Consider the following 12892-nt stretch of genomic DNA (forward strand, 5'->3'; position numbering starts at 1 on the left):
TTGAATGTCTCTACCTGTCCCAGCAGTCTCTTTTTATGTGTTTTGGAAGTGGGTGTGTGCGTGGCATAACTGAGCCTGCCCTTCTCTACTTGTCATTGGCCCAATTCTCCCCTCTCCCATGAATGGGGGAATTGGGTTGTGAGTCAGAGTGATGAGGTCTGTTTATGGGTCACAGGATCCTCCTCTGGTCAATTTGCCCACAAATCTATATTTGATTCAAATGCATATTTCCCAGGTACACAAGTGGTTGACATTACATACACACATCATATATTACTAAACATAGACCCTGTCCCGACTCTGGCATTTCTAGGAGCTTGCATTCAAAAATGGCAACTTATTTTCGATTTTAGTGGGTTTTGCAACATTGGTTTTTCATTAAAAATTATACAAAGGTACATTTCCCTTCCACATATATCCCAGTAACTTTCCATGTCTGTAGCTGAAATACATTGTCTACAATATTCATAATTAGCGGGGTTTTGCCCCAGAACATGATACAAATTGGAGTTTGGACTCAAATTGTGAGGGCATTTTTCAAACTAAGACTCTCAAAGTTGTACATTCATGTCATTGGGTTACAATAAGTTATCACTATTTCTATAAAATATATATTTGTTGCAATTCAACTCCCCAAAGTGTTTGGGTCCGCCTCCAGAAGTCTTGGTGGGTCAGTGATCACATGTCTCTCCTTGCTGGCAGAGGGCTGTTGACAGGAAACACTCAAAATTAACATACCCCATTCAACAGAAAGAGCCTTTTGTGTGGGCTCCAGCAGGCTGCCTGGAAGTCTCTCCTCAATCAACAGGGTCATGTGATATCCCGCCTCCTGGTGTGGGAATCTCTGAGGTGTTAAGGTTTCCCAGCCTCTTGGCAGGTGGCTAAGATTTTCAATTAACCAACAAGCTTTGAAGTCCCTGCCCCTCTTGCAACTCCTAAAAACAGTTTCCCTGTCAGAGTTTAGACCGCTACCGCCACCTTGAGGAATTTGTCGGTACTGCATCCATTTTTGAGTTGTCTTGAATTACTGCATTTCAATAGAGTGGTCTTTTGCTTGATAGTATAGGGCCCTTGCTTAACATTGTTTTGATGGCATCCTTACAGTAGAGTGGTGATGTGGAACCTCCCACAAGAAGGTTGTATCTTTGGAGTGGTCTCGTGCCAACTGCGCAGTTCTCCTATTCTGGCGTGAATGTGGGTGGCAATAGCTCATCCCCACATCCACCCAGTCTATTGATTTAGTTTGTTCTGGGATAGAATAATTGGCGGCGACAGCTCATCCCCACATCTACGCAGTCTATTGATTCAACATGGGTCAAAACCCTTGACAAATGCCACCGCCCGACTGCTCTTTGATTCAAGTCGAGGGGAAGTCGGGTGCAAAGGACGTTTTGAGCCCTTGCGCTGGTATGTCCCCATTATCTTCTTCCAATTCTGTGGATGGCACAGTTCAGCATCTTTTCCTCCACCAAGTTGGATCGATCGGTTCTCTTCGCCGGTCCTGATGGGAATATTGGGTGGTACCCCGGGCCCCTCGGGTCTCTACTCCCGGTCCCCGGATTGTCCTCCTTGGATTCGTAGACATTTCTTCCCCACCATTGATATAGTGGGGTGGCATATACATTTTATAGTCAAAACATTTGCGTTCTTATTTTAACAAAAAAACAAGATACAATTATAAGACATTTTTTTTTCCAAATCATAATATTTTAGAGACTATATGTGGGATATTTTAGGGTTGGAATTGAATTACTCTGGAGCGGTCCCCTCTGGTATTGCAGAGGACTCCTCCAGTTGTTGCAGAGTGTGCCTGGGATGGGAACACTTTAGCTGATTTATATTTACCCACTTGTCTTCCCCCTCTGCCGAACTGCCTTTGGGGATGCGGATCTTGTACGCTACAGGGGAGATCTTGTCTATAATTTCAAACGGTCCCTTCCATGTAGGCAAACATTTTCGCTGTTTGGCCTGGTTCCTTTGGAAATTGTATAGATAGACCCGGTCCCCCACAGTATATTCCTTCCTGGTGGTCTTCAGGTCGCAGTGGGTTTTCATGCTATCAGCTGATCTTTCTAGATTACGCTGAGCATAGGCAAAAGCATGCTGAAGGTGTTTCCTTAAATTCTCCACATACTCGTGAGTTGTGGAGGCATTTATCAGTGTCTGCTCTTGGGTCCTGTAGAGCAGATGCTGGGGAAGCACCATCTTGCGTCCGGTCATCAACTCAAAGGGTGACATTTTAGTTGCAGATGAAGGGGTAGATCTGATGGCCATTAGGACCAGAGGTAATCGGATATCCCAACTTGGCCCAGAATCCGCCACAAACTTTTTTAATATGCTCACAATGGTTTGGTTGTATCTCTCCACTGCTCCAGAAGAAGCTGGCCTGTAAGCAATATGTAGCTTCCTTTTGACCACAGTATCTCCCACTTCTTTGTCATTACTTCACTGGTGAAATGGCTACCTCTGTCTGACTCAATCCTTTGAGGTAGACCAAAACGGGAAAAGATGTGGTTAATCATCAGGGCAGCTGCTGTTTCTGCCTTGCAGTTTGAGGCCGGGAGACATTCCACCCACTTGGTAAACAAGCATGTAACGGTCAACATGTACTTGTTTCCTCTAGACAAGCGAATTACAGGGCCTGCAAAGTCGATTTGCAAATCTGACCATGGCAGTGTCATCCCCCTCTTTTGGAGAGGCGCACGGTGTGTGAGGGATGATGGCTGAAATTGTGCACACACAAGACACCCCTTCAAGTATTGGTCGAGGTCTTGCCCCATGTGTGGCCAGTATTCAACCTCTCTTAAGATTTCCAGTGTTGTGTGAAACCCCCTATGACCGGCGGTGGCCGCATCATGGGCGTGACTTAACATCAGGCTTCGGAATGAGGTAGGAAACACCCACTGATCATGGCCAGCTTGGGATTTCCTTACCAACAAACCGTCTTGGATTCGGAACATCTTTGGACATTTCATCAACACTCTAAGGTCCTCCTTCCCAATGTAATTGGTATCCGTCAGGGGAAAGTTCTCAGGGTCCTCAATGTGTTGGTAAAACCTACCAATTATTGGATCCCCCTTCTGAGCTGTAATCAAATCAGGGGTCTCCTTACTCCATTGTGCGGTTAAAAGATCATTGTGAGCATTCGTCTGGGACCCAGTGATAGCAGTGACCTGGATTTCCCCCAACAGGGACTCTATTTCTATTAGATCCCCTTGGATGGCCCTGGTTTTGGCCAGCTGATTAACTAAGTCATTTCCAGTTTTGTCTGGTCCCTCTACTTTGGAATGACCCTTGATCTTTTTCCAGTAGATGGTCATCCCATTCGATGTGACCAGATCATCAATGTTTTGAATTAAATTCCCATGTTTCAAGGGTTTGTTATTAGCACATAACATGCCTCTGGTTTTCCAATTAACCAGGTGCTCCACGAACCCGTTCCGTACATAATCCGTATCTGTGATTATGACCAGTTCGTGGAGTTGATGTTGGACAGCAGTGAGGATGGCCTGATGCACAGCCATCAATTCTGCCACCTGACTACTTCGGGGACCAATTTTGTATCCAGCGTAGGGTTCTGGTGACTCATTCACCCATGCATTCCCTACGCCGGCCACCAGTTCTTTCTCCCCATTGTCGTCAACATGGTACGAGCATCCATCCACATAGACAGTGGGCATTCCCTCACACTTGTCTTCTTCAAAGACTTTGTGTGGGGAATTAAGGTATGCCTCCATGTTGTTCTTGATGTTTAGACTTTCGTCCTTGAGACAGTTTTCTCTGGCACAATCATGCAAGTCAGCCAGACCTTGCGCGAGGGGACTCTTCTTGTTTTGGCCATATCTGACCTCCACAGGAAAGCCTTGCATTGACAGAATCCAGGAAGTAATTTGGGAATTACTCACATTTCCGGCCCGGATTCTGTCACTTTGGAGATATTGCAGAGGCTGGTGTGGAGTCTCCACTATGATGTGTTCCCCCTGGATAAACGGGTGGTTATTCTTCAATGCCTACACCGTTGCCAGGAGTGCCTTCTCACAATCGTTGAATTTTTCCTCCACAGAGGATAAAGTTTTGCTCGCATAGGAGAATACTTTATTGACCTTGTCATGCTTTTGGTATAATACTGCCGTCAAGCACGTATTAGAGAACCCTATCTCCAGGAAGAACTCCTTGTTTCTGACAGGGTAAGCTAGGCAAGGCGCTTGTGAGAGGCTTCTTTTGAGTTGTCTTACTGCCTCGGATTGTAATGGATCCCATTCCCACTCGACTCCCCCCTTCAAGAGATGAATCAGGGGTCTAGTGATCTCTGTGTAGCCTTCAATTAACTTTCTGCTGTAATTAGTCAGTCCGAGGAGGCTCCTTAGTTCCCGCAGAGTTGTGGGGTCTTTCAGTTTCTGAAGTGCTTCCACTTTCTTTTCCTGGGGACAGAGACCCTGAGGAGTAATCTCATGCCCCAAGAAATAAACACGGGTTCTACACCACTGTGCTTTCTGAAAGGAAAGTTTTGCTCCGGCGGCCCTCAACTGTGTCAGAACATAACGGATCTCTGCTATTTGTTCTTCCACAGATGAACTTTTTATGAAGACATCATCTACATAAGCCAGGTTACCCCTCGCACCCAAGTCGGGCATGGCCTTATGTAGGAAAATGTTGAATTCATTGCCGAAGTTGAGGTATCCGAAGGGAGTCCGGGTCCATGTGTCCTGCTGGCCCCCAAAGGTAAAAGCCAGTTTGTATTGGTCCTCCCTACTGACAGGCACGGTCCAGTACCCATTGGTCAGGTCTATTGCAGTGAATACCTGTGACCCCAGGATCTGGGCCAGCCCTTGGTCAATGTAGGGAAGAGGCCATCGGGAAGTATGGACCCGTTTGTTGAGCTCCCTAAGGTCGGCGCAGAGTCTCCACTGGCCGTTTGGCTTCAATATTCCCAGAACCGGATTATTGAAGGTGCTGTGTACTGGACGGATTATTCCCCGGGACTCAAGGTTCTTAATTATTTCAGTAAGGGACTCCATGGATGCGAGAGGCAAGCAATATTGTTTCACAAACACTGGAGTCATGCCAGGGTCCGTGGGAATTGTTGTCGTGTGGATGTCGGTGCGACCACAGTCATATGAGTCTACCGCAAAGAGATCTTGGAAATCCAAGAAAACTTGTTTCAACTTTTGCTTTTGTTCCAGAGTCACACATGCATCAGCTATGTTGACTCTCTCTTCCACCATCTGCCTGAAGCCTGGAAAGACTTCTGGTTTGGCTATCTCAGTGGCCTCCTCCAGCTGGGTGGAGAAGTCCCTGGTCAGAGTGCTGATTTGGACTGGAGGCCTCAGGTGGGAAAGGCAGCCTTCATGGACCTGGAAAATCACCTCATCCCTCCTGAAGTCACAAGTCACATCTTCCTTACCATGAGGGCAAGAAGTGTACACCAGGAAGTTCCCGCCATGCCGGGTGAACATCCTGTCTGGTGTTGTATGGTCATCACTGTCACTGTCAAAACAGTCCTTGGGGATTGGTCCTAACAGTTCATTTCCTAAGTCAATGGAGAAATGTCAGTCATCAACTGCCATTCCAATAATGGTGCCTGCGGCTAGAGTAATACTCTTTAAGTCGCTGTTATCCACCTCTATTGGAATGGTGTCATGTTCTATGTTGACTAATGGTGTTGGGTTTACCCCTAACCCTTGCTGTTGGAGGGAAGCATTTAGATGAATGTAAGCATCAGGGTTTTTCAATTTTTGTCCTCTTTTAACTTTCACATCCAGGGAGAATTGTCGGGTCCTTTCTGGGATGGTGACTTTCTCTTTAATCTGAATTTCAACTGCATAAGGTGGCAATTGAGCTGACCTAAATGCTTTTTCTGAATCATCAAAGCCCATGGGATTATCCGCTAATCGGGACCAAGCTTTGAAGTTTATTAGGTCCAAACTAATGGCAAAGCGATTGAGAATGTAACTGCCTAAGTAAAAGGCGGCAGTGACGTCTCGCACGACCCAACAATTATGGACTATGCTCTTGTTGCCTATGGAGATTTTGAGCATACACCTGCTTGGCAGGAGATGTTTGGAATTAGGTGCTTCCAGGTCCATTTCCCATTTGTCTATCAGTTTAAATGTGGGAATGGCTGGATCTTTTGGGAGTTGGCGGAACATGGCTTCGCTGATGAAGCTCTTACCATTGTTCACACACACTCAAGCGAGAACAGAGTCCTTCCCATCATTTAACTGAAAAGGGATGAACAACTGCTCTCCAATTTGCTGAATATCAGCCAGGCTCTGAGCTGATTTCACATCTTTCTGGACTATAGGAGTGGGAGTGTCTGATTGTGGATTGGTAAAGAATTTCAGAGTGGTTCCTTCCAGTGTGGAATACCACCTTAAACTGGAAGGAAGGTTGATTTTCAGAAATAGAGAGGACCCCCCCATCACCAGTCTGTTGTCCTACTGCTATTACTGTCACGTCTGGAATTTGGTTGTTCTGGAAGTGAAATTCTACTTGGTCAGATTTTTGTTCAACCATGTGGCAGGTGCCGTTTAAACTAACATGGTTGACACTCTGTTTTAATTTTATTGGTCGGCTAATCTGGGTCCAGAGGACCTTGTTTACGCAATCTGTTAGGGGTGACAACCTTCTCAGGAGGTCATTCCCTAGTAAACAAGGGGTGCCCTCTGGAGTCACTACTATGACTGGGTGTTTCACCTTGTGTCGCCCAATTTTGATGTCCAAATCTGCAGTCCCCTCGACAGGAATTTCCTTCCCGTCAAAGTTCTGCAGTTGTCCAGGAAGAGAGGTGAGAGGAATACAGTAATTCTCCCCCCTTCCTGCATTTAGTTCATCAAAGGCCCTTCTGGACAGAAGGGTAGCTTGAGATCCAGTGTCCACCAGCGCCGAAATTGTACCCTGCCCCTGTACTTGTACCGGGGCATAATATCTTCCCTCCTTCTCCTCAAGGGGGCACAAATAATGCACATTTTTGGACAACTGGTGGGCTAATTTTCTGGTTTTGGACATGGCGAGAGAAGAGATTTGGGCAGAATTCTGTGGAGAGTCTTGGGAATCTGAAAGAAAAAGTTGGCAACTGGAGATCAGAGCCATTGTTGGTTCCCCTGGTTCCGGTTCTGGGCCACCCCCCCCTTTTTGGAGGCAGTCATCAGGATGGGTTTGAACCAGGGGATTTCGGTATTGTGGGTTCTGGGATGAGATGATGGGCGGCGGTAGCTCAGTCTCCATATCTCCCCAGTCTGGATTGGAATCCCTTGGGACCCGTTTTTCTTTGGGAGGAGTTCCCCCATCTCTAAAGGAGAAGATCCTTTTCCCAGGATCCTCTGAGGATTCCTCTCCCTCAAATTGGAAGATCTGTACCTCCTCCACAAACTGGGCCTGTTTGGATACTTTGTTTCTCCTACCTCCCCTCTGCTCCTTTGGGGGCAGACTTTCAGGGGCAGGAGATTTCGTTTCCGGTTCCTGGGTTTGCAGGGGCTGTTGACAAGTGAGGAAGGAAGCTTCCTCCAAGGCTTTACACCCCTCTTCCCCTTGTGCCTCCTCCCTGGGAACCGGTGGGTTATCGGGGTGCTGCCCCTGTCATTGTTCTGGAGCACCAAGTCCAGAGTTTGGGGCATTCTGCAGTGGCATGCTCATCTGAGGGTTCTGTTGAGCCCTCAGTATGTGACCCAGATCTCGTGCCATATTTTGGACCTGGCGCTCAAGTTGTGAAACCCGCTCAGGCTGATACGGGGCTCTATTTTCTACCCTGGGCTGATCCCAGGAAGGGTAGCTATCCCTTCTCTGGTAGTACCCCTGGTTGGGAAGATTTGGGTACTCCTCCACCCTTGGCCTCCCCTCTCCCGGATTAGGCGGTCTGGGCTCAGGGAATTGGGGAAAGAAGGATGGATGGTTTTGGGGTTAGAAATTGGGTGGATACCTGGGAGAAAAGTTCTGCCCAGTGTTTGGTTGATTTCTGCCCTCCTGTGGGAAGTTAGGAGGGAAGTTCCCCGGGTCAGGTGCTTGGCTGGATCCCCCCCCTTGGGCTGGAGGAGTCCACAGATAACCCAGGATTGGTCGGTTTCCCTTGTAGCGGGGACTTACATAGTCAGGGGAGCGGGGCACCCCATTTGTGGGACTACCTCCTCGACTCCCTGTCTGTGACTGGCCCAAGGGCCTTCTGGGCTGTGAATTATTTGGTGCAGGCAGGTTTTTAGGCCCCCCATCTCCAAATCTAAAATGGGGGCAACCTTTACCTCTGCCACCTTGGCAGCAGCAGGGGTGCTGTTGGTTTTGGGGTTTTTCGGTGCATTATTTGTATTTTCGATGGGCTTCTGCACCTCATAGATCCGGGTAGCCTGTTCAATGACCCAGTCTAAAGATCTTTTCTCATGAAAATCTCTCACAAGCTGGGTCATTATGTATTTGGGTAAGGCATGGAAAAACGTATTGATACATTCTCTGCTATGCGTGCGCACCCTTCTGGTGGTCTGCGCAAAAGCACGCTTTAATTCTTGCACAAACTCTTGTGGGGCCTGATCCTCCCCACATTGCAAATTGTAGGCTGCCTTGCGAGTCTCTTGAGGATTTCTGTGCACAGAAAAATGTTTCAAGATGGCCGCCCTGTATGTGGACCACCTTGAATGGTTTTGATCCTCCAGCCCGGCAAAGAAACTGGAGTATTCTGGTGAGAAGGTCCATTTGACGTACTGGATGCAGCTACTGCTGTCCTTCAAATGGAAAGTCTACATCATTTGCTCATAGAGTTCCAAGTTTTCCCAAACAGAATACTTGGCGTTCTTATGACACTCCTTATTGCCTTTATTTGTTTCAATGGGTCCTTAAGCAAGGCCCTTTTTGCCTTATTGGCCTTTTTGGTTTGGGTAACCCTGGTCCATTCATCCTCTGACTCAGAAGCACTGCTCCCAGAGGTGCCCGTCTGATCTTCCAGGTTTTCCTGGATTCTGTGAGCCTGGGAATGGCTGGCAGAATGTGGGGACCTGGTCTCCTGTGTCCTGTAATGCTCAGAGGAGTCTTCAGACCCCTCCTTGCTGCCAGGATTTAATGGGTACCCCCCCCACTGACCTAACTGGGCAGAGGTTTTCAGGATGCCCTTAATGGGCCTACTCTCCTGGGGTTCCCCACTAAATTGCACTGTGCTTGGGTGCCCATACCCGGATGCCCCCCCATCCATTCCTGAGAGGTACTGGCCTATGAGCCCCATACTTCTAGCTGGATAGTAATCTGCCATCCCCGTATCCCTGGGCTCATGTGCGCGAGGGGACATGGGGGTGGCAGAGTCCAGGGACTGGGAGAGATGAAGGCCTCTGGTACCAGGGCTCCTGAGTTTATGCTCAGGCATTTCCCTTTCCCAGAGAACCTCGTCTCTATCAGCCCCTGCTCCCTGTTGCAATGCAAGAGCCTGCGCTTTCAGTTCCTCAGTTAAGGCCTTACTAGACTCTATCAGTCTCCCATGCATGGCTACCTGTTGCTGGAGCCTATCATTGTGCTGACAGAGAGCCTCATTTTCTCTCTGTGCCTCCTGATTGGTCCTGGAGTACTGGGCCAGTCTCTGCTGCAGGAGGGTTACCTCCTCAGTCCCATCCCTACTGGCCTGCTCCTTTCTTGCCAGAGCCACCTCCACCCTCCTGGTGTGATCTAGCAAGCCCTGACTCTCTTTTTGGAGGTCACCCAGCCCCTGGAGGGCCAAAGTGATTTTCTTCAATTTTTCTTTTTAAATGGCAGACTTCCTGGCCTAAGGTATCCCTTTCCTGACCAAGAGCCTGCATTTGTGACGCCAGGTCATCCCTCTGCCTTTGAAAGTCACCAGCTTTCTGGAGTTCTTCATCAAACTCTGCCTGGGTATCCAGGTCTTTCAAAATCAATGTATTGCTTTCCTCTTTCTCTCTGTCTAGTTGGATTTGCAGGGTGGCTACCTGCTCTGTGCATGCCCTGTTGAAATTGATCTGTTGCTCCAGCTTTTTCTGGCTCTGCAGTAAGGAGTCCAAACTGTCTTGTTGCTCCTTCTGCAAAGCCAGAATTCTGGTATCCTGGTCTGTCTTTTCCTGTTGCAGTATATCCATGTCCTCTTTTATTTTAATGATATACTGCCTACTATAATTTTCTGACTCCTGGCTGCTCTGCAGCCTCTGCTCAGAAGAGACCAGGTCAGATTGGGCCTTTTCTAACACCATCTGTTGCCTACTTGCCAGATCTTGGCCTTCAGCACATTTGTCCTGCATGGCTCCCATATATAGATACAAATATGCCGCTATCCTAACCATCTTGTCGTGTTCATCTTTAGCTTTAGGAGCCATGTATAATTCACTCAGGGCCACATGTAATGGACCCTGATCTCTCCATTTATCTGACCCTGTTTCAGTGACCTGTTGCGCGATTGCCTGCAACCAGACCGTTTGGTCCTGATGAGTCCACTCACCTCTCACAAATAGCTTATGTAAGAAGTGCTCTCTGGCTATTTTCATATCTACCAAGGTCGTCATTCTGGAATTTGATTTCCTTCCTGACTTACAGAAGTTTGTATTTTATTTTGCAAAACAGACCGTTTCCTTAGAGAGTTCCTTTGAGGGATGCTTTCACAGTGTAAAACAGCGTGGTGATCTAACCGGATATGTGTATCTGGTCAGTTGGCACACTGTATTAATCTGCACAAGTGATAAATCTAACCCAGAATATCCCGGCTCCGAGCCCCCACTTTTGTAAGCGATATTCAATCAACACTACAGCCAAGTCAATGACTAGTCGGGGATGCTGAGGAAAACCCTTATTGATGTATTTTTATGTCCAGTTCAGTACTATGGATGACAACCCTTGTATAACACCCCCCTCTTAGAATCCCCCTGACCCCACTGAGCCAAGAAGTAGGTTTGTTTTGCAAATAACTATATATATATATATATATATATATATATATATATATATATATATATATATATATATATATATATATATATATATATATCACACTTCTATAAATAAATTGATAATGGATATTACACTTGTGAATATGAGCAGTAATCAGCAAGAGGTAACTTATGAATAGGAACAGAAGAATAAGGTGGGAAAGAATGCTTTATATGGTTCAAGGAAACGCAATGATGAATGAAATGCAGTACAGAAAATAACTTGATATAGCTTCAACAAAAGACAATGTAATCACTTTTCCTTGACAATTCACTCCCCCCCCTATGCAATGTAAGAAATAGAAGGAGAGCACACAGTCTTCATGAATCCCAACAAAATGCAATACGAAATGCAGTTCCCCCCAGCAAGCTTAGAGGAAAACAGGTAGAGGTTTGAAACACAGGCCCAAAAATGCTTTGAATGTGATGACAATGAAGTGAGAAATGTGCTAAAAATGCTTTTAATTGCCTCTAGATATTCAGGGTGAGTGAGAGATGCTTGTTGGTATTAGTTCAGGCACACTTTAGCAATGCTCTATGAGTTATCACCAGGCTGCAAATGGATTTTAACAAAGGAAAGAATGGAGCTGCTATTTTGACAAGTGGAGAAATTGAGCCAAATCGCAAATCGCAGTAAATTTTGCGAGTGCGTGAATCGCGATTGCGGTAAAAGTATAAGGAAAGCCTAGAATCACAGCTTTAAAATGAAAGTTAAATTTCGTTCCTAGCCTAAACGGTTCAAGAGATACGGACGATTTAATAAAGGTAGATTTTCAGATTTAAAGTAAAACTCAAAATGACAGGTGACAGCTTGCAGCTTCAGAATTGACAGGTGACAGTTGTGCAGCTTTACATATGACAGATGACACGATTTCTAGGAGGCTGTTCTAATTCGATTAAAATAGTTTGGATTAGATTATTTTAACTAAGAGATTGGGTTCTGCACAGTTCTGGCGGATACTCACTCCTAATTTTGAAATGAATGGGCCTCGTCACGGATCTGGTCAACTGGACTGGACTGGGCGGTTCTGCTCACAGCGTCTGGGTCAGCTCTGCTCTGCTAGTCTAGCCTCTCTGGATACGGCAGGTCAATCAGGCACCGGTTCTGCTCACAGCGGTCTGGGACTGGTCTGCGGTTCCGGCAACAGTTCTTGGCAAAGAATTCAAACAGCTTGCCCGGCTGTTGAATAGTTTGGTTAGGTTTGCTGGATTCTGAAGGCCTGCTGAGAATACTTTTGCTTGCAGTGCGCCTTCTAGGTTCAAAGTTCTGTAGTCTATGTTTAGCTTGGAAGTCTAAGTGTTGGATCTCTGGATGTGAAGTCGTCGGTCAGCATGCACCACAGCAAATGGAATTGAATGTCTCTACCTGTCCCAGCAGTCTATTTTTATGTGTTTTGGAAGTGGGTATGTGCGTGCATAACTGAGCCTGCCCCTCTCTACTTGTCATTGGCCCAATTCTCCCCTCTCCCATGATTGGGGGAATCGGGTTGTGAGTCAGAGTGATGAGGTCTGTTTATGGGTCACAGGATCCTCCTCTGGTCAATTTGCCCACAAATCTATATTTGATTCAAATACATATTTCCCAGGTACACAAGTGGTTGACATTACATACACACATCATATATTACTAAAGATAGTCCCTGTCCCGACTCTGGCGTTTCTAGGAGCTTGCATTCAAAAATGGCAACTTATTTTCGATTTTAGTGGGTTTTGCAACATTGGTTTTTCATCAAAAATTATACAAAGGTACATTTCCCTTCCACATATATCCCAGTAACTTTCCATGTCTCTCGCTGAAATACATTGTCTACAATATTCATAATTAGCGGGGTTTTGCCCCAGAACATGGTACAAATTGGAGTTTGGACTCAAATCGTGAGGGCATTTTTCAAACTAAGACTCTCAAAGTTGTAAATTCCTGTCATTGGGTTACAATAAGTTATCACTATTTCTATAAAATATATATTTGTTGCAATTCAACTCCCCAAAGT

This window comes from Ambystoma mexicanum, chromosome 2p (assembly GCF_040938575.1).
Source record: "Ambystoma mexicanum isolate Mex_15411 chromosome 2p, UKY_AmexF1_1, whole genome shotgun sequence".
NCBI classification, from domain to species: domain Eukaryota; kingdom Metazoa; phylum Chordata; class Amphibia; order Caudata; family Ambystomatidae; genus Ambystoma; species Ambystoma mexicanum.